The 18,859-nt window shown below is 31.7% G+C and overlaps 2 long non-coding RNA genes across 2 annotated transcripts; both read right to left on the bottom strand.

The window, feature by feature from the left end:
• Positions 1 to 8,199: 8,199 nt before the first annotated feature.
• Positions 8,200 to 9,533, bottom strand: LOC127849945 (uncharacterized). Its single transcript, XR_008034971.1, has 2 exons — positions 9,210 to 9,533; positions 8,200 to 8,900 (listed from the first exon to the last, which is right to left on the bottom strand). It is a non-coding gene; the product is annotated as an uncharacterized LOC127849945 (long non-coding RNA).
• Positions 9,534 to 11,237: 1,704 nt separating this feature from the next.
• On the bottom strand, positions 11,238 to 18,226 carry LOC127849939 (uncharacterized). The gene is made up of 4 exons (XR_008034970.1): positions 18,119 to 18,226; positions 11,780 to 11,842; positions 11,575 to 11,610; positions 11,238 to 11,288 (listed from the first exon to the last, which is right to left on the bottom strand). It is a non-coding gene; the product is annotated as an uncharacterized LOC127849939 (long non-coding RNA).
• Positions 18,227 to 18,859: the final 633 nt, after the last annotated feature.

The following is an 18,859-nucleotide window of genomic DNA, read 5'->3' as shown; positions in this document are numbered from 1 at the left end:
GCGGTAAATAACACTTGAGGATTAAATAGCTATTTTTCTAGTAACTCCGGTAGCAAGGAGAACCCCTCCCACCAAGACGTCAGGCAGCGCGTTTTTATCATATGCATGCCTCTGCAAGAACATATTATAACACAAAAATTCATGTTTATAAAAAGTTCAATTTTAGAACCCACATTTAAAAAACAAACAAATATATTCCAATATATATTATTTACACGACAGCCGATACAGGCACGTCGACCCGCGCTTAAACGCACGTTTGTAAACCTCTCTTAAATGCAATATCAGACGTTTGTGTAACGTTACTACGAACTGAAACGGTTAACGGATTTACTACAATGGGGCCTCGATACATGTTTCAATTACAAATATCTATCAAATCATTTAAGGCTTCACAAACAAAATCCGATTCTAAAAGAGCAGACTTATTATTCTTACAAAACATTTTGATCGGCTCTGTTTACATTGGAATTTTATAAACATTTTGTATAACGTCTATAACGAAATCGTTTGCACCAATTTCACGCTAAAAAATCACCTCGTGCAAAGCAGGGGCCTGGTGCAACAGCTCTGGGTAACTCGAAGGAACCCTGGAATCGGATTCAGTTCCATTTTTGACATCGGAAGTTTTCCCGAAAATCCCATATGGACAAAAATGACCACTTCCACCGACTACCGGAAGTACAGACTGCGTACAAGAACGATTCTCAACGTTGTCGCGCACCTTGCTCTTAGAAGACCGCCCGATTGCCGTTGTCTATCGCCCATCAAGATTGATTTACTATCTCCCACAGCTCATTACTAAAACTGAACTGAACTCTATTCCCTTCAAATCGCCATTTTATGTCATTGTCAGACTTCAGTTTTTTCATTTCTGAAGAAATTGAACGAGAATTACTATGCACTTCATTCTTCAAACTGGTTAGTTCCGATAAAATATCCTTCAATTGTGATTGTATGGAATTGAAATCTCCACAACTGCTGTTTTCTTTACTTAGTGTGTCTATTTGTTGTTGTTGTTGTTTTTTAACACGCCAAAAAAGCAACACGTGGCCGCGTACCTCAAGAACAAACTTTAACTTTGTTTTATAGTACGACTGTCCAAAGCTGAATGACGAAAAACCGCCAAACATACTCAATTTCCTCGTGCACACTTTCAGTGCGACCAAGAGTTCATTACATTGCATTATGGGAAAATAATTTTCTTTTAATTCGTTAACTCAAACGCCGAAAATTATATTTCATATACAATATAATGTACTATTTTAAAGTAAGTTGTAAATAACTTGACATCTCTTCATAATTGTGTAACCTTAACGCACCACTGCAGCAATACTGATTTATGGAAATCCAATTCATGTTAATTGTAAAAGTCAATTAAGGTTCATGGGAGGGATAAAATTCATTAAAACTTTGATTTGGTTTTTCTTCATTCAATGTGGTACAATATGGTCAAACTATATATCATTTTAAAGGTAAAGACGGATAGAATAACATAAACACATTTTTGACATTCAATATTTTTTTGCTTTATTCATATTTTTGTTTAAAACCAATACATTTTAACACTAATTTACAAAATCTCGATCTAAAGTTAGGAAGGATATGCACTTCCGTAAGTTGAATAAATACAAAGCTATATACATATACAAGGTCAAGTTAGCAACATTTCACAGAAGATTATTGTCAGAAAACAACAAATGAGTTATTATTCAACTGCATTTTTTGGATAATTTTCCTAAACAAAGTTCTAAAAATAACTAAACTGAACTACTTTTTAAACATCCAGGTATGGTGGATAATAAGAGTCACCATTCTATTTCAAGGGCTTAACAATTTTGCTATAACCAAATGGAAAATGTTAAACCATCTCAAATTGAAAGAAATTGCAGACGACATATAAAATTGTAAATAAATATAAAGAAATAGGTTTGGCTGGGTAGAAATCATTGTGATAAAAGGAGATATTGCTCATCAATAACAAGATTTAATCATCATTTTATGAGTTTTGTGCAGACGAGTCTAGAAATCATAGTTTTACATAGAAATACACAGCTAGGTATCATGTTTTTTTCTTTCTTTCTTCCTGAACAACTACTGTCCTTGTACCGTTTTGAATAATGTGTTCCTTTGGCAAACCGAATCTTTTTATACATTTGTATATCGATTCCTTCTACCCATTTTGAAAGCGTGGCACTCGCTGTGCTCCGTAGAAAAAAACGTGCATTACAAATCGGTGGAAATCACGTGAAGTAGTGAGAAAACCTGGTCATAGGGGTATGTGTATACACATACCTGAGAAAACACATCATTATTTTGACAGTTGGGTCGCGACTAGTAAAACAACTGTTAACATTAATCAGGAAGAGATCGCGCTTAATAACAGAAATGATCACACAGAGATATAATCACTTACCCCATTTAAAATATTTTCCAGCTGAAAATTTTCCCCCACACGTCTTTTTTTAGTGTATTTGTATTGTTTTTCTAGAGCCGAAGTGCATCTCACATAATATCCATCCGACTTCCGTTGTTTTCACTTTCGTTATTAAAAACTCCGTTTAAAAGAATTATTTTTACATTTAGGTTGTTGAAGCGAATTATTATTATATATTATCAATAAAATAGTATACCGTGATTAATTGAACGGAGTTTCGTATCGATCTTTCTGTCAGTCTGTAAGCGTACTATTTTGTGCGCAATAATACAAGTACATGTGATTCCACAACAATTGTAAACATTGGTGAAATGCTTCTTACAAAGTTATTTTTTTGGAGTGTTTATGAGGTCTGATCATGCAGTTTGCACACATCAACGGAAAGATTACAATCCAATGCATTTGTCATCGTCAACCGTTTTGAATGTCAATTAGGCGATAAGTGAGTTTTTAGCATGTTTCTTTCAATTTTATTAAGTTAAAAATGGCTGCCCCCATCGTCATGAAATGACATGTGTTCGAGTTTTGATATTTCTAGATATGTATTTTTTTTTTAAATATTTAAGCGTAACTTGCCCTCATCAATGTCGATATTATTAACTAGTTATACAATTTTCCGCCGAAATACGTTGAATAAACATCATTCAGGTTTTTGAAAATAATGTATATTTTTGTGTTAAAATCGCTTTGTATTTTGATGGTTTGATTTTGTCGATGGTATGAGACTTTGTTGCACAAAATTGGTAGCAGTTTGAAGAAAAACCATCCTTTAAAGCAAATATGTAAACATTTTCAATGTGGCACTCTTCGTTTAGTCAAATTTGAGTTCAATGCTAGGGGTCCAACATTTTTCAAACTGAAGCCTCTACATGAACCTTAACTGATAATGACAATGTAAAATATACATAAAACTATTTGTATTCAATAAGCGTTCATTTGGAATGAGGATCATTGATTTTCAATAACGCGTCTCGGGTATTACGACATTAGTATAACAAATGCAAAAACACAGCGATGTTTTTTCACTATAAATCCGACATGTTAAAATGTTCAAATTCCTACAATAAAAGTCAATGCAAAAATGCAAAGTTTAATGTCAAATGTCTTGTAGAGTTAGGGATATGCTGTAAACTGTCATATCTGTCGTAGAATTTCAGATTTCTTTGTCGAAAAGAAAAGTATTTTTCTCGCCCTGTCCGCTCTTCCGATTTCATGCATATATGCTTAAAAAATAATGGGATAGCATACGTATGAAAACTTGTTTATACTTTACATAAAAACATAATGATTAACGTATCTTTTTTTTTAAGTTGCTACGATGTTTCGTTTTTAGTAAGTTGACAGAATTGTATTACAAGCTCAACAGTTAAAAATACCAGTCTCATAATAACTTGTTTCTGAATGGTCTTAACCTTGTGTTGTTTTTACTTAAAGTCAATAATCCTAAATGTTAGTACATCTAAGTACACTTACTTTCCAGTTTTTATCTCTCGGTAGACCCATTATACTACTTTGTGAAGATTTCTAGAATAAGGATTAAACATGTTTTCCTGCTCTTAGAAGACCGCCCGATTGCCGTTGTCTATCGCCCATCAAGATTGATTTACTATCTCCCACAGCTCATTATTAAAACTGAACTGAACTCTATTCCCTTCAAATCGCCATTTTATGTCATTGTCAGACTTCAGTTTTTTCTGAAGAAATTGAACAAGAATTACCATGCACTTCATTCTTCAAACTGGTTAGTTCCGATAAAATATCCTTCAATTGTGATTGTATGGAATTGAAATCCCCACAACTGCTGTTTTCTTTACTTAGTGTGTCTATTTGTTGTTGTTGTTGTTTTTTAACAAGCCAAAAAAGCACCACGTGGCCGCGTACCTCAAGAACAAACTTTACCTTTGTCTTTACAGTTCGACTGTCCAAAGCTGAATGACGAAAAAACGCCAAACATACTCAATTTCCTCGTGAAGATTTCTAGAATAAGGATTAAACATGTTTTCCTGAGGGCCAAGTGGACATCTTATCCGATATTACACAGTGCATTTATCCTGTATAACACATTGTCTGCACTTCATGAACGACATGGCATCTTATCCACACATCCTTTTTATGAAAAGTCAGTACACACAATATTGTCCATCTTAGGTAGATCTATGTACGAAATGTACATCGTTTTAAGAACGTCACAACAAACAAACAACCTTACAATAACTATACTCTTACCTTCGTGACCACTTCTGTAGACTCATTTGTCAAGCTGTTGAAAACACCTTGTTTTTTAATAACTCCAAATTGATAGGCCTGTGCAATTCCTACATCCGGATAGTAATTAATTTCTAACAAATAATGTATAGAAAACTACACGGATGTTCGCCGACTACTATAAACTTAATTTATATTAAACACACATTTCTCGCAAAAACATCCAACCAGCCGCCGAAATGCAAGATCGATTTCTAAGAAACATCCAGAACAGCAGCTAATGGTTGGTGTAAATTTGACGTTTCTGCGTTTGCCAACACCGGTCTGTGATAAAAACGCAGTGATGACACCGTCGACTATCTGTAAAAGGAATTTTCTGTTTACCTGATGTAATATATTTTTCACTTTATCGTCATATATTTTGGTTTAAGCCAGAAATCACTGCCCATGTTCTCACAGTAAGCCACCACGAGTACATGTACAATTTGTATGTTTGATAAAAACAAGTTTATTATCTTATCAATGACAATATGTACAATATATACATATACAATACAATATGACAAACATGCATGGCCAATATTTACAGATTTGTACTAGACATTTTAAAAATATTATACATATACAATACAATATGACCAACATGCATGGCCAATATTTACAGATTTGTACTAGACATTTTTAAAATATGTAACAAATTGGCAAATAACTCTTCTTATAATAAGTGTTGATTTCTATGAAACATCATAAAAACCAGATTGCCATTGCCAACCTTTGATTAAACAACTGCAAAAAATTATTCACATTCCTAAAATACTGAATATTGTAGATCGAGGCACTAATGCGCATATTTAAAAATATTTTAAAAGAGCAAATACCAGCTAGAATTTCATCCTAAGTGGACTGGTTGGCAATGACCTTCTGTATTTAAGTTAAAATAAATGTTCAGATAAGAAACATTACATTATTTACAGTGATAAAATATATTTCCTTTTAAGACAAGAAGCAGTTAATATTCATTATGTCCATATCAATACCCTGAATTATATATATTGACCAAAAGACTCCAGTAAAAAAAATACTTAGATAACACCCTGACAATATAAGCTACTTTTTATTTGCAAATAGGGATAACTCCAAAGATCTTGATACAACAACAGTTTCTGTCACCAAGCACTATAGATTTATCTCCCTTATAACAAGTATAGCGATAGATTGTGACGTAAATATATAGGAAACGTCATTGCTGCACATGATATATAACCATGTAAGAAATAATAAATATGTAATCAATACAATTATAGTACATGTAGTATTCACCCGGAACTTAATTGTATAGTGTATTAGATAGCTATATTATAAATGCTAACTTAATGATAATTTCTATTATGCAGCCATGACATATCCTTATAGAACTATATACACATAGTTATCTTTACAACAAATTATTCCTAGATTTTAAAATTAAATAGCAGGTTTTGGCAGTAATATTGACTAAATCAGTGTTGGAGAGCACACAAGTTAACTTATCCTGTTTGGTAAAATTGACAAAGTTATTTTCAACATCATAAGCTTTATTATTTAGTACATATCACAAATCTTGATAGGTATTGCATTCAAATAAAACATGTATTTCAGTTTCAACGGATACTTTACATATCGGACAGAAACGCTGATTTTCTGGAATGTTTTCGTATCTGCCAGTTTCTTACTTAAGGGGAGCAACCCCACAACGAAATATAGCTAGAGCAGACTTGTACTTAGGAGAAAGAAATGACTTAACACTTGAATCAATCACATAATCTTGTTTAAACAATCTATCAGTACGTAACTTAAAATCACACATGGTGCCTTGTAAAACCTAATCACAAAATGATGTACGTGACATACTTGTACATAATTCTAATCTTTGTAGCATATTAATACTTTGCATATGATGTTTAAACAGAAATTGCCTGTTTTTAAAACGACTAGTATAATAACCATTCACTCCCACCCTTGATGATACATTTGTATACAATGACTTTAATGCAGTTAATATTTTCCCACCAACCCCAATACTAGGGTTGGTTAATTTACTCCATAAAATATTTCTACTAATAAAATTATACGCCTTCCTTATATTAATACAAGCACAAAAAATCGACTTTTTCTGTTTCTTTCGAGTTTCAATAATATTAGTAAGTGATGAAATATGATCAACAGTACTTCTTCCTTTCCTAAATCCATTTTGTTCGTCTTCTAAAATATTTCTTTCTTCAGCCCAAACAGACAATATATCATTTAAAATATTACAATAAATTGTGTACATAGAACTTGATAAAGCAATGCCTCTATACGATAAAGGGTCACATGGGGTAGATGTAATAGATTTGGGGATGGGATTTGAAATGATTTTACCCCACTCAGTTGGAGCAATTCCTGTGTCGAAGCAAATATTGTACAAAATGTGCAAAAACGATACACAATTATTATTTTTCAAAATATCGACTGAAATAGTATGTTTACCACAAGCCTTTCCTAATTTTGCTTTTTGTAATGCTTTTTGAACTTCTAATATAGTAATATTCTCATTCAGAACACATGTAGAAAACTCATGAACATTTCCATTAACTTAATTCTTGTATGTCCATTGATTGGGTAGACACTCTCCTATTAAAAAATAAACTACTATACTTTTCTTTCCACTTATTAAGAACAGTGTTAACATCATTAGCTATTGAGCCATCTTCACATAATTCTTCCATGGGTATAGATTTATTTCTAGCATGAGCAACACCTACCCGACCTATGGACTTCCAAAACTCTTGCTGGTTTGTTTCACAATCTTGAAGCAGTTCTTTATGAAACGATACCCAGTAGGCTCTTTTACTTTTCTGAACCTTACGAGTTTTTCCTAGCTGTAATTAATGTCAGTTTCAACTGTATCTTAACAAACATATTGGTACACATTTAACCAGTTTTTTTTCAGCTATACAAAGGGAATTCCATAGGTCAGACAGTGTGTTGTTCCACCATGGTTTACCAATCCTTCTCTTTTTATTATTACTACCGTGCTGTACTGTTTTATAATTTAACTAATCACACATTTCTTGTTTTTTAAATTTAACAGATACTAGTATAAGCAACATCAACATCACTTTGAAGCCTATGACTCTTTTCCAAACATAGTACATTGTCATGTACATGTAATAATTGAACAATATCGTCGGTACATAGAAAATGTTCTGGTATATTTCTTACATCAAATTTATCATATTGAGAAGCACTGAAATGTGTTTGAGACCTTGAATTCTCGGCATAGACTTCAAACTTAGACAACTAAAATATCAATGATAATATAGAGTGGTCAGGAATTGTCGACGGAGAGAAACCAGTTTTTAGATGAAGGTCCGACACAAGATCTGTACTCCTCATTACGTTAAATTCACTATAAAATTTTATGTATTCATGTTGAATAATGCAATCGTCTACCACTGCACATCCTTTGGTAGAAACAGATGTAAAATCGTTTTGAACATAATAACGGCCATTTAAAACAAACATATTTGAGGCAATTAAAAATTGTAAAAGTTTATCACCATATACATTTGTTGTAAAATCAACTACATTTCTACCGAGTATGGCGTCTATACCAACAATGAAATCATCAGAATCACCAATTATACTATTAAAGTCTCCACATATAATTAATGGACCATAGTTCTGATATGAGTATACAATTGTTAACAGAGTATCATAAAATTTATAAGCATCAACATGTCTAGACAATTATTTGGCTATACACAGCTATACAATGAAAAGCCCGACTGTAACTTAGTAATTCAAACCATAAAATAAATTCATAGCTGTCATCGTGCACATTGATATAAAAACTATCTGCCAAGTCTTTTACAACTAAAAACCCAACTCCCCCCGATCCACTCGTAGCATTTACATGTAAAGTTTTTCTATTGTAACCAAAGTAAATGTATCCTGGTAGATCAATAACATTTTAAACTGTTAGATGAGTTTCACAAATACCTATAACATCAAAATTTCAATAATCAATACATTGTTGTCTTAAGTAAAAATTGTCTGTATTTGCATTTGGATTCCAACAGTTGACATTCCAAAACCCAAAGCAGACGTATCTACCTCCTCGACCTATCCATGTGTTTCGACTTTCTTGACCTTGACCTTGTTGAACCCGACCTTGTTGACCACGACCTCGTTGACCTTGTCCATTGCCATGTCTAAACCCTCCTGTATTGTTCCTCTGTGATGAGCCATTAGACACGTTAGAGTTACTATTTTGAAAATTTTCTACAAGATGTACTTTGAATTTGCCTAGCGTTTAAGGAGATATTGTTTCAAACAAATAGTTGATGGCATAAACCACACGACACACAATGGAGGACGCCAGAGAACCACCTACTTCAATAGCTCATTTCAAGGTTTTCGTGCTTGTGAAAGCTAACAAAGAGATAACTAAATTGACACTATTGTCATTATCCGTTTTTATGAAATGCTCACACACGAAAATTGAGAACGAGTTAAAAGATTAGATTAATGAAATACAATATACCTGTTCTTTTCTCATTTTCAGGACAGCGCAGGTTCCGGCAGCAATTGTTGCAGGCCTATAAACTAATGCAATTGTAATATTGATTGATTATTGATAAGTTGATACAAGAATATGTTCGTAAAATTTGTTTACCGGTTTATGAAGAGAAGACTTTTAAAGTTGTATTTTTCTACAAGATGTACTTTGAATCTGCCTCGCGGTAAGGAGATATTGTTTCAAACAAATAGTTGATGGCATAAACCACACGACACACAATGGAGGACGCCAGAGAGCCACCTACTTCAATAGCTCAATTCAAGGTTTTCGTGCTTGTGAAAGCTAACAAAGAAAAACTTAATTGACATTATTGTCATAATCAGTTTTTATAAAATGCTCACAAAAAAGAAATTGAGTAAGAGTTAAAGGGTGACATAAATTAAATACAATTTATCTGATATTTCCTTATTGCCAGGACAGCGCAGGTTCCGGCAGCAATTGTTGCAGACCTACATATGAAGGCAATTGTAATATTGGATGATAATTGATCAGTAGATACCAGAACATGTTCGTAAAATCTTTTCACCGGTTTATGAAGAAAAGACTTTCAAATTTGTATCTAGCAAAATGGTCCGCGTAATCCCAAACCTTTGATCCATTTTCGTTAATGATCCAGGGTCGATAGCTAATCTTTATTTCTTTTTCAAACAAATTATTGTACTGCTGGTCAAAAAAAATGTTATCAAACATTCGTATAAAAATCATTATTTAGATAAATAGATAAGCTATCAAAGAAGCATTTTGGAAAGAAGTAATTTTTTATATTCTATTTAAAAAAATTAACTGAAACAATCTTGTTAGTTCTGTAGAATACCGCATACTCTCAGGAAAACCGAAGCCACCCATTAAAGCAAAACTATGCGTTGGAAATGAATTCTTAATATATTCATTAATGTTAATTAAAGCTTTATAAAATAGTATGAAAAGTTAACTTTAATTACAGCTTCTTCACGTCATTTTTAATCTCATGTTGTGTATATTCATTCTTACGTTAGTGGGCTGAAAATGAGTCGTTGCTTGTTTAGGCAAATGGTTCATTGGTTTAAGTAAAAGTCTAGAATTCCTGCATATGATTTTAACTGCACAGTTATAAAAAATAATCAACATTATTTTTATTAAGAAGATGTAAATGTTTTGAAACGCATTGCATGTTTGATCAAAACTGACGTACATATTTTGTGAGATATCAATTGTGGCATAAGTTGCGAGAAGCAGTGATGAGTGATATAATTGAATTTCTACTAGACATATGGCTGGTAAGAGAGTTATTGTCTACATTTCAATAAAATCATAACTATGGAGTTATCCAAACTGATGATCAGTCCAGACTGTCATGTTTCTACGGAAATTCCACATGCAATATGTCTAAGGAGAAGTCCTCATTTAAATCCCAAACGTTTGCTAGCTCCACATACCCACAGCCTTACAGCGAATAATTTATCAAGTCTTTCTAGTATGTGACCTCGCTTGCGATGCAGATAAAAACATTCTGATCGTTTTCAAACAGTTCAATAATATGTTCTTAAAGTCTTCAATCCTGCCTGTGTTTTAAGTTATCGTTATGTCAGCTTGAACTGCTATAGATACAAAGCCTAATTACCAAGGCGAATTAACGAAATTCATAGCAACGTTGTGGTATTGCTCTATATATTATGTTCCTTATTGAATGTTGTTAAATGGATGACCATATGATAAAATAGTCCTTTTCAGTAGTTCAATCTTTCAACTTTGCTTTAACACGAGTTTTCAAATATCCAAAACGATTGTGTCCTGAATGGGTGTGTAGAAGTTTAATTACCAATGTAAAGAAATAAAAAAACATGTACAAAATAACGTCAATAACTGATACACATGGTTTATTCTAATTCAGATAGTATACCATTTGTATTGTTATTTTCATTGTAATTACTAATATGCATTATTCACTTGGTTATATTGGTTATATCATTGAAAAATGTCCAGCAATTTCGGATAATATAAACAGATACGTACTTATGTCGACTTGAAAGTCATCACTAGAACCAACCTCCTGAGCCACATATGCTGTGTTGAAAATAATATGTTTATACGTTATACATTTTATAAAATCACCGACAAAGGCAATATGAGCGTCTTTATTGTTTTAAATTATTCGTTATGGTTATTTCAGAAATAGAACTCATTATTAACAAGTGTTAATTGAGTTTTACACAGAAACTAATTATTATTTACTCCATCATTAAACATGTAAAATACAGTGTTCTAGTAACCTACCCATTCTTTCTTGTTATAATATACCTAGAGAAAATGTCTTTGCTTTATTTACATTTTAAAAATGTAATACACTCACTATGGATGGACCTGATTTCATTGTACGATGTTTGACCTAAAATAAAAGAAGTCGATAATGAATTTAAAAAACAAAACAAATATTAACAAATTAACTTGAATGTGTGTGTGTTTGCTTTACTATTCTTTTTTAAAACCAGATGCTTAAATATTTACATAAATCAACATTCGTGACTAAAATATAAAGAAACAATAGTACAATATACCTATTTGATCATTCGTCTCATCGCCTCCGTCAGGTGCAGGTCTGTCAGATTCCTGGACTGCTCCTATAATTGAGATATAAACAGAGTTATGTTTGTTTATTAATTTATGAAATAAAATTTATTTGTTTGTATATTTATTTATTTTAGTTATTTTCTAGGCACACGATTTCTTAATATATGTATTTTTTTTAATTTAAATTTTAAAGGCATTGTTGTCTGTTAGCAATAACAGCGTTAACAGCGTTATTTCAAAAAGACGATTAGTGTTTTATACAACTGCAAAACTGTCCAAAATTGCTCAAAGAAAAATCTGGTGGACTAAAATAGCGAAAGTGTACATCCGAAAAAAAAGTGTCAATCATTTTACGAAAGACCCTGGAGCTTAGGGATGGACGGATTTAGAGGTTTCAAGGAAGAAGAGAAAGCACAACGAGAGAATGTAATCAACTGGAGTACAATGATGAAGGCAAAATTCCAGAGAGGGCACAGCATTAACAAAAGATTGTTCAAAGAAAGAAGAGGGAGAGACTAGACCTGATGAACATACTGAACTCCAAAGGTTTCCCCTTCACTGACACTGGGGCAGTTACGAAGTTCCTTGTTAAAGAAAGTATTAACAATATATTGCAAAGTTGTGGAGAATAACATGTAGGTCCGATTTGCCAGAGAAAGTACCACACTTCTGCCTGAAATGGATCCAACCTTCAAAGTCCAGGTGATACTGCCCAGTGAAAAGAAAAGGATGAAAAGAGCGCAGTAGTGTGGAGGTGAGGTGATCTTATTGCGTACCTAGGCACGAAGATTGACCGAACAACACTGAAATATGACCAACAAATCCAAGAATTTCTTGAAAGGCTAAAAACAATGTGAATTGTTACTTAAGACTGAAATTTTCAAGTTCTCACAGTGTTAGCTGGACTAAAGAACACGTATTTAACTGTTTTGTGTATGAAATAAAATCATTTCCCAAAGTTTTCCAAATTAGTATTTTTGTATTAGCAGACTGTAAGAGTAGTGAAGGCGGACCATGGGTGTAGTAAAACAAGGAAAACAGTAAGACCCGCATATGCATACTGTCTCTGAAATTTATCTGGAATGTTTCTCATTTGTTTAAATGTGTGAGTGTAGAAAGGTTCCAAGGGTCAAATGGTATCTTTTGCAATACAATATTAAAAATTTATTTGACAATATTTGAGTAAAAAGGTACCAAATGTCAAATGGTTCCTTCTTCCATTATACTCTTTCTAATTGTCTAAGTATAAAAAACGACCATTATATGAAATCTAATAAGGTGTCACTAATAAAAGAAATTCTTTATTATATAATTATTGAAGACACAATTTGTTTTACATGACATTCAACAAATCTGTAATTTTTGTCTTTAAAATGCAACTTCATAAGGTGTGTGATATTTGTGTGACATGTTGTGGTCCATAAATTGAAAGTTTGAAAGTAGGTTGACACGCACAAATAACCCAAACATGAATGGAACCTGTCGAAACAAATCTTAACCGAGTAATGTTGTTAAGAAAAAATATATAAATGTAAACAACTAAATTTAATAAAATGCTTTCAATTAGAATCAACAAAGCACGACCTCTATCGTGACTCATGGTAAACATTCGCTGCTGAATATTGACTCATGCAAAGCTGTATTCATATAACTAAATAAGTAACTTATAAACATAATTGTATTTTTTCATATATTTTAATAAATATTGACTAACTTAAAACTGTAAACAATATTAAACAAACATATAAATTACTTGCATACTTTAGCCCGGTGTTTAAAGGGATCCCAAAATTAATTAATTATAGTTTAAATGACAACGATTCAAGAACAAACAACAAAATCATAATTTCCACAATTTATTTATTTAAGTTTAATAAAATGAAAATCATACCAGTATAACGAATGGTTACAATCAGGTAGATGAAGGTATGCACACAAATATATCAATGCAATTGGTTACTATAATGTCATATTGTGTCTTAATTTCTGGACACTCTATATTGGGAATGTTTGTTGTTTGTAAGTTTCTACTTCTAAATTTCCGACACAAATTCTTTGTTTAATCCGAAATCTTGGAGTAATTACCTTATGTTGCCTCATTTAGTTACAGTTGCTTGTGTGAATATTGAGTTATCATTTCTTTGGGTCGTTTTGACAGTTTTTTAATATTCATGAACCTATCCAAATATGTTGGTTCAACATTATTAAGTTACTTGAAATATTATTATGCCATCTCAAATTATTGCATGCATATCTCAAACTCTGACTTATAAGCACGTATAAGTTAGATCATGTATTTTCTGTTCAAATTCATCTTCTTCTTTTTCTCAATCTCCTATACTAGAGGCAAACAAAACGATGGTTGTTTTAATTTTATCACATATTTTGTTTCAAGATGTAGGAGGCTTGAATAATAAATCACGTGTAATCCTGTAAACAAAGTATTCAATTTACTACAAAATGCATTTATTAGTAAATGGACCAAATTATAAGTCAGGAATCGTGCCTATATAAAATCATTAACAAATCATGAATGTATAGTCCAACCTAATCCTTACCTGTATTTTTGTTTATTTGATTCTTGTCAAATTGTTTTGATTAGCTGCTAAAATCTGTACAAATTTATTTGGAAGTGCCATAAGTAAATAGTGAATCCAATGGCATGTTGCTATGTATTTTATAAAGTTAAACATTTTCATTTCACTTGGATTTTAGGTTGCATCATCTTTCACCAACGTTAATTTTTCAACACGATTGAATCACTTATATTATATAAATAATGAGTAAAATAGTTTATTTTTGTTGATCTGAAGTAAACATCAAAAGTCCTTTTTCTAAACTATGAAAGTTTTAAGGTCAAAGGTGTAATGTCCCAACAATTTATGAACAGACATGTCTATTGCCTCAAACATGTTCAGAATACTGTGCTGATTACCAGTATTTTTTATTTCGAATGCCAATGTACAATAGTTTCAATTTATTGGTACATGCAAAGGGTAAATAATTGTTAAGAGACATTGCATTGTTGTGATATTCAGAAAGAATGTTCCATACTTTTATTATTGCAGTGCATAGTTCAAAAGACCAAAATGTTCCCTTAAAATGTTTTTTTTTTGTTCTATGTTCCCACACAAGCATGAACAAAGTTTAAAATTTATTGTTTAAAAATACAATCAAATTGGAAAAAAGTTACTGAAAAAGTAATGGAAAAGCTCTTATTGAACTAAATATATACATAAAATATTTTAAGAACATGAAATGAAGAGGTGTGTTTTTTTAGAAAATCACCAAAATTATGTACATTCCAAGTTTGATGTCTTATCCCAAATGCATATAATACAGTGTTAAAGATATATTAATATAACATTAATAATCAGAATAAGATTTATGAAATTCAAGTAGAAACAATGTCAAATTATAACTTGTTAAGGATATAAACTGTTAACAGTATTGTTACATATTAATGTTTCAATCCTTGATTTTATGATTTGGATTATGTTGATTCATTTTCCATGTTTGATAACATCTTTTGTTTAAGAAGAATACAAAAACGTTACCAAGAAGCAGTTTTGCGCTGAAACGTTATAACCAAACAACCTAATTTTATAAGTGGAAAACTGTTCTAACTTGAGTTGGAACAGTGTTGCACCAAGCCAAAATTCCCCATTGCTACAATTTATAGTGTGAAAACTGTTCTAACTCCAATACTGTCAAATACCTCTTTTGCAATTTTTAATCTTATATCATTTATGTTTAATTACATATTGAAATGATATTTTATAGTGATATAACCCAAAGTATGTATTAGATTTCAAAGAGTATACATAAAAGAAATATTTTTTCTTATTCCTGAACAATTTTGCAAAAAAGAGTTGTAACAGTGTTGCGCTGAACAGGCGATATGTGGAATGTGGTAACCTAATATAATATGGTAAACTGGAAATATGATAATAAACAATACATACGTTTAATAGAATATAACAGATAATAATGGAAAGACTTTCACCAGAAAAAAATGCTTTTGTAGATTGCCAACAATTACTTAGGTATAATGTTTATAAATACTCAAAACAACTGTGAAGGTTAAGACAAATCTTATCCACACACGAAATTAAACAATTAAATATCAAAGTAATCATACATTTTTATGTATTTTCTTACTCTATATTGGCTTTTTATTAAATGGAATGATTTAATATACATATTACGTTATTATGTATTCATCTTCAAGGTTGTGTGCATTCTGAGTAAATGAATTGTAAGTTTGGCAAGGACGCACATGTGACTTTTTCAAACATGCTTCTTTACAATTTAAATTGTACTTGTATTAAAGGGGCCCTTTCACAGATTTTGGCATTTTTTAACTTATTCATTGAATGCTTTATATTGATAAACGTAAACATTGGATCGTAAAAGCTCCAGTAAAAAAATCAAGAATAAAATTAAAAAAAGGAAAAGAACATTGCCCGGAGCAGGTTTCGAACCAGTGACCCGTAGAGTCCTGCCAGAGTCCTGAAGTAAAAACGCTTTAGCCTACTGAGCTATTCCGCCGAGTACAAATGCTTGGCGTATTTTATACCTTATATAAGCAATCTTCGTAGTTTCACAAAATTTAACGACAAAAACAGAACTCTCCAAATTATTCAATCGTTTCGCGTTGCAACGCTTTATAATTTTTAGGTTTTAAAATCGTCAAAAGATGCATATAATGGCTGTATTAGACCATGGTAAATGTTCAGTATTACTGTTTCTTCACAAATATCATAACTAAAACGAAAATGTGCGAATCTGAAACAACTTTTTTCAATTTACCAAACCGTGAAAAGATCCCTTTAAAAAAGTAAACAACAACAAGCAAGCTTCTAAGTAATACGAAATGCTGCTTGTTGTCATTAAAATCCCAATCGACGATTCACATGCATCAAGAAATAGACAACAACTTTCGAATCGTCTTGTTTTTAGAATCGATTGATGAATTGATTGTGTATTCCTACATTGAACAGATTGCACATGTATTAGAGTTATGAAACTCTACACATACCATCAGGCGAAAATTTCATTTCCGCTAGTTTTGTTTTTAATGCAAATCACCAATCTCCTATACAATAAAAACAATACAAAGTTAAACATATAAAAGGATGATTAATGATAGGGTCACTTCATTAACTAGGTCAATTTAAAGCATTATGGGTTTCAATCTTAATTAATACACTTAATTTATCACAAAAAATATGTGTATATGCACATTAGCTTCAATGCAGTGTTATCAAATTTAAAAACCAACATACAATAATTAGAATTCAATTTAATTACAATTTAAATATCAAAGGCACGAAATTATGAAATTAGTACAGGTAATATCATTTCTAAATGGCACCAGGTGCAACTTGTTTGACTTGAATGTAGTTTACGAAATGTTTCCCCACCCGTTTCGTCTTGGCTCATTTTAAACCGCGGCTTGTAAATGAATACATGTATTTACGTATTTTATTAATTGGGATGTTTATTATAATTTGCCTTATACATAAAGTTCCTTATGTTAAATACTTTTAACAATAATAAAACTCATTTATGGTAGCAAACAAATATTCATATCAAATTCGTAGATTCGGACTTATGTACTCATTCGTTGGGATTCCAATATCATGGTGTCCGCAAGTGTCGCTTTTCAACTTTCCGGTGTGATTGTGCGCTTGAAATAAACTACTTTAACGACATAGGCAAACGAGCCGAATCACATTGTTACTAAATGTTTATTTACAATAAGTTAATGAGTTATATATTAACACAAATATATTATAATTAATGAACACATTTTAATAAAGCTGAATGAATATTAAAATAGTGAAAAGAAATATTCCTTTTACCAACATAGGGTGTGTTATTTAGTATTGGCATTGAGGTCTAACGAAGGCACATAAGTGATACCCCAATATATATAATTTAACCATCGTTTATAATGTTATTTTCGTTATCCAATTGAATTCCATTTTTCCATGTTCGTCTTCAAAAGAACAAAAACAAAACTTGACCCTTGATGTATTGAATTATATTAATTGCCAATTTAGGAAGCCCTAATCAAGTACAAAGCATCGTATTCAATTGAACCACTTGAACCATTTCTTGTTTTTAGCCGTTGAAAATGGTAATGGTTAGTATGCTTTAGTTGAATGTAAATATTTGACATAAATTATATAAAGTGTCCTTAATCGAAACTTTATTTCGTTACTGCTTTTTTTAAGTAGGGGACAACAAAATTAATGTTTCATGCATTTAATTTGGTTTCATAGTCCACAATATGTGACAAAAATATAACAAAGCATTACCTTTTGCATATTTTCCTTAAATACTAGTTCCATTGTTAACTGGTATTTACCTATTGACCAGAACGTTATAAGTTTACTTTTTTTATTAAACACTCAACGGTTCTGTCTGGACTTCATTTACTTAATCAATATGAACGACCTAGTTAGAGTTGTAATACGTCAGCAAGAGTCGCGACAAGTAGTCGCGTAGTGCTCTAAACTGAACGGCTGTTTTAAAAGGGCCTTTTCACAGATTTTGGCATGTATTAAATTTTGCATTAAATGCTTTATATTGATAAATTTAAACATTGTACCTAAAAATCTCCAGTAACAAGAATACAAAAAAAAGTAACCCTCAACTGGGCTCGAACCACTGACCCCTGGAGTCATGGAGTAAAAAGTATTCCGCTAAGACCACTCGGCAGCCGTGCTCATGCTATGAAGGGATGTTTATTTTACTTTATATAAGTAATGCTCGTGGTTTCACAAAATATAACGACAACAACAGAACTTTCCAAATTTTTCAACCGTTTCGTGTTGCAACGCTTTATAATTTTCAGGTGTTCAAATCGTCAAAAGATGCATATAATTGATATTTTAGAGCATGGAAAATGTTCAGTATTACTATTTCCTCGCAAATATCATAACTAGAACGAAAATGTGTGAACCTGAAACATCTTTTTTTAATTTTGTTAATTTACAAAAACGTGAAAAGGCCCCTTTAAAGTTGTAAAAGAGGTGATTCGTATTCAGTTTCAAAGG

Source organism: Dreissena polymorpha, chromosome 1, assembly GCF_020536995.1.
Source record: "Dreissena polymorpha isolate Duluth1 chromosome 1, UMN_Dpol_1.0, whole genome shotgun sequence".
NCBI lineage: Eukaryota > Metazoa > Mollusca > Bivalvia > Myida > Dreissenidae > Dreissena > Dreissena polymorpha.
The sequence above is the reverse complement of the archived record's forward strand: the minus strand, read 5'-3'. Positions and strand labels throughout refer to the sequence as shown.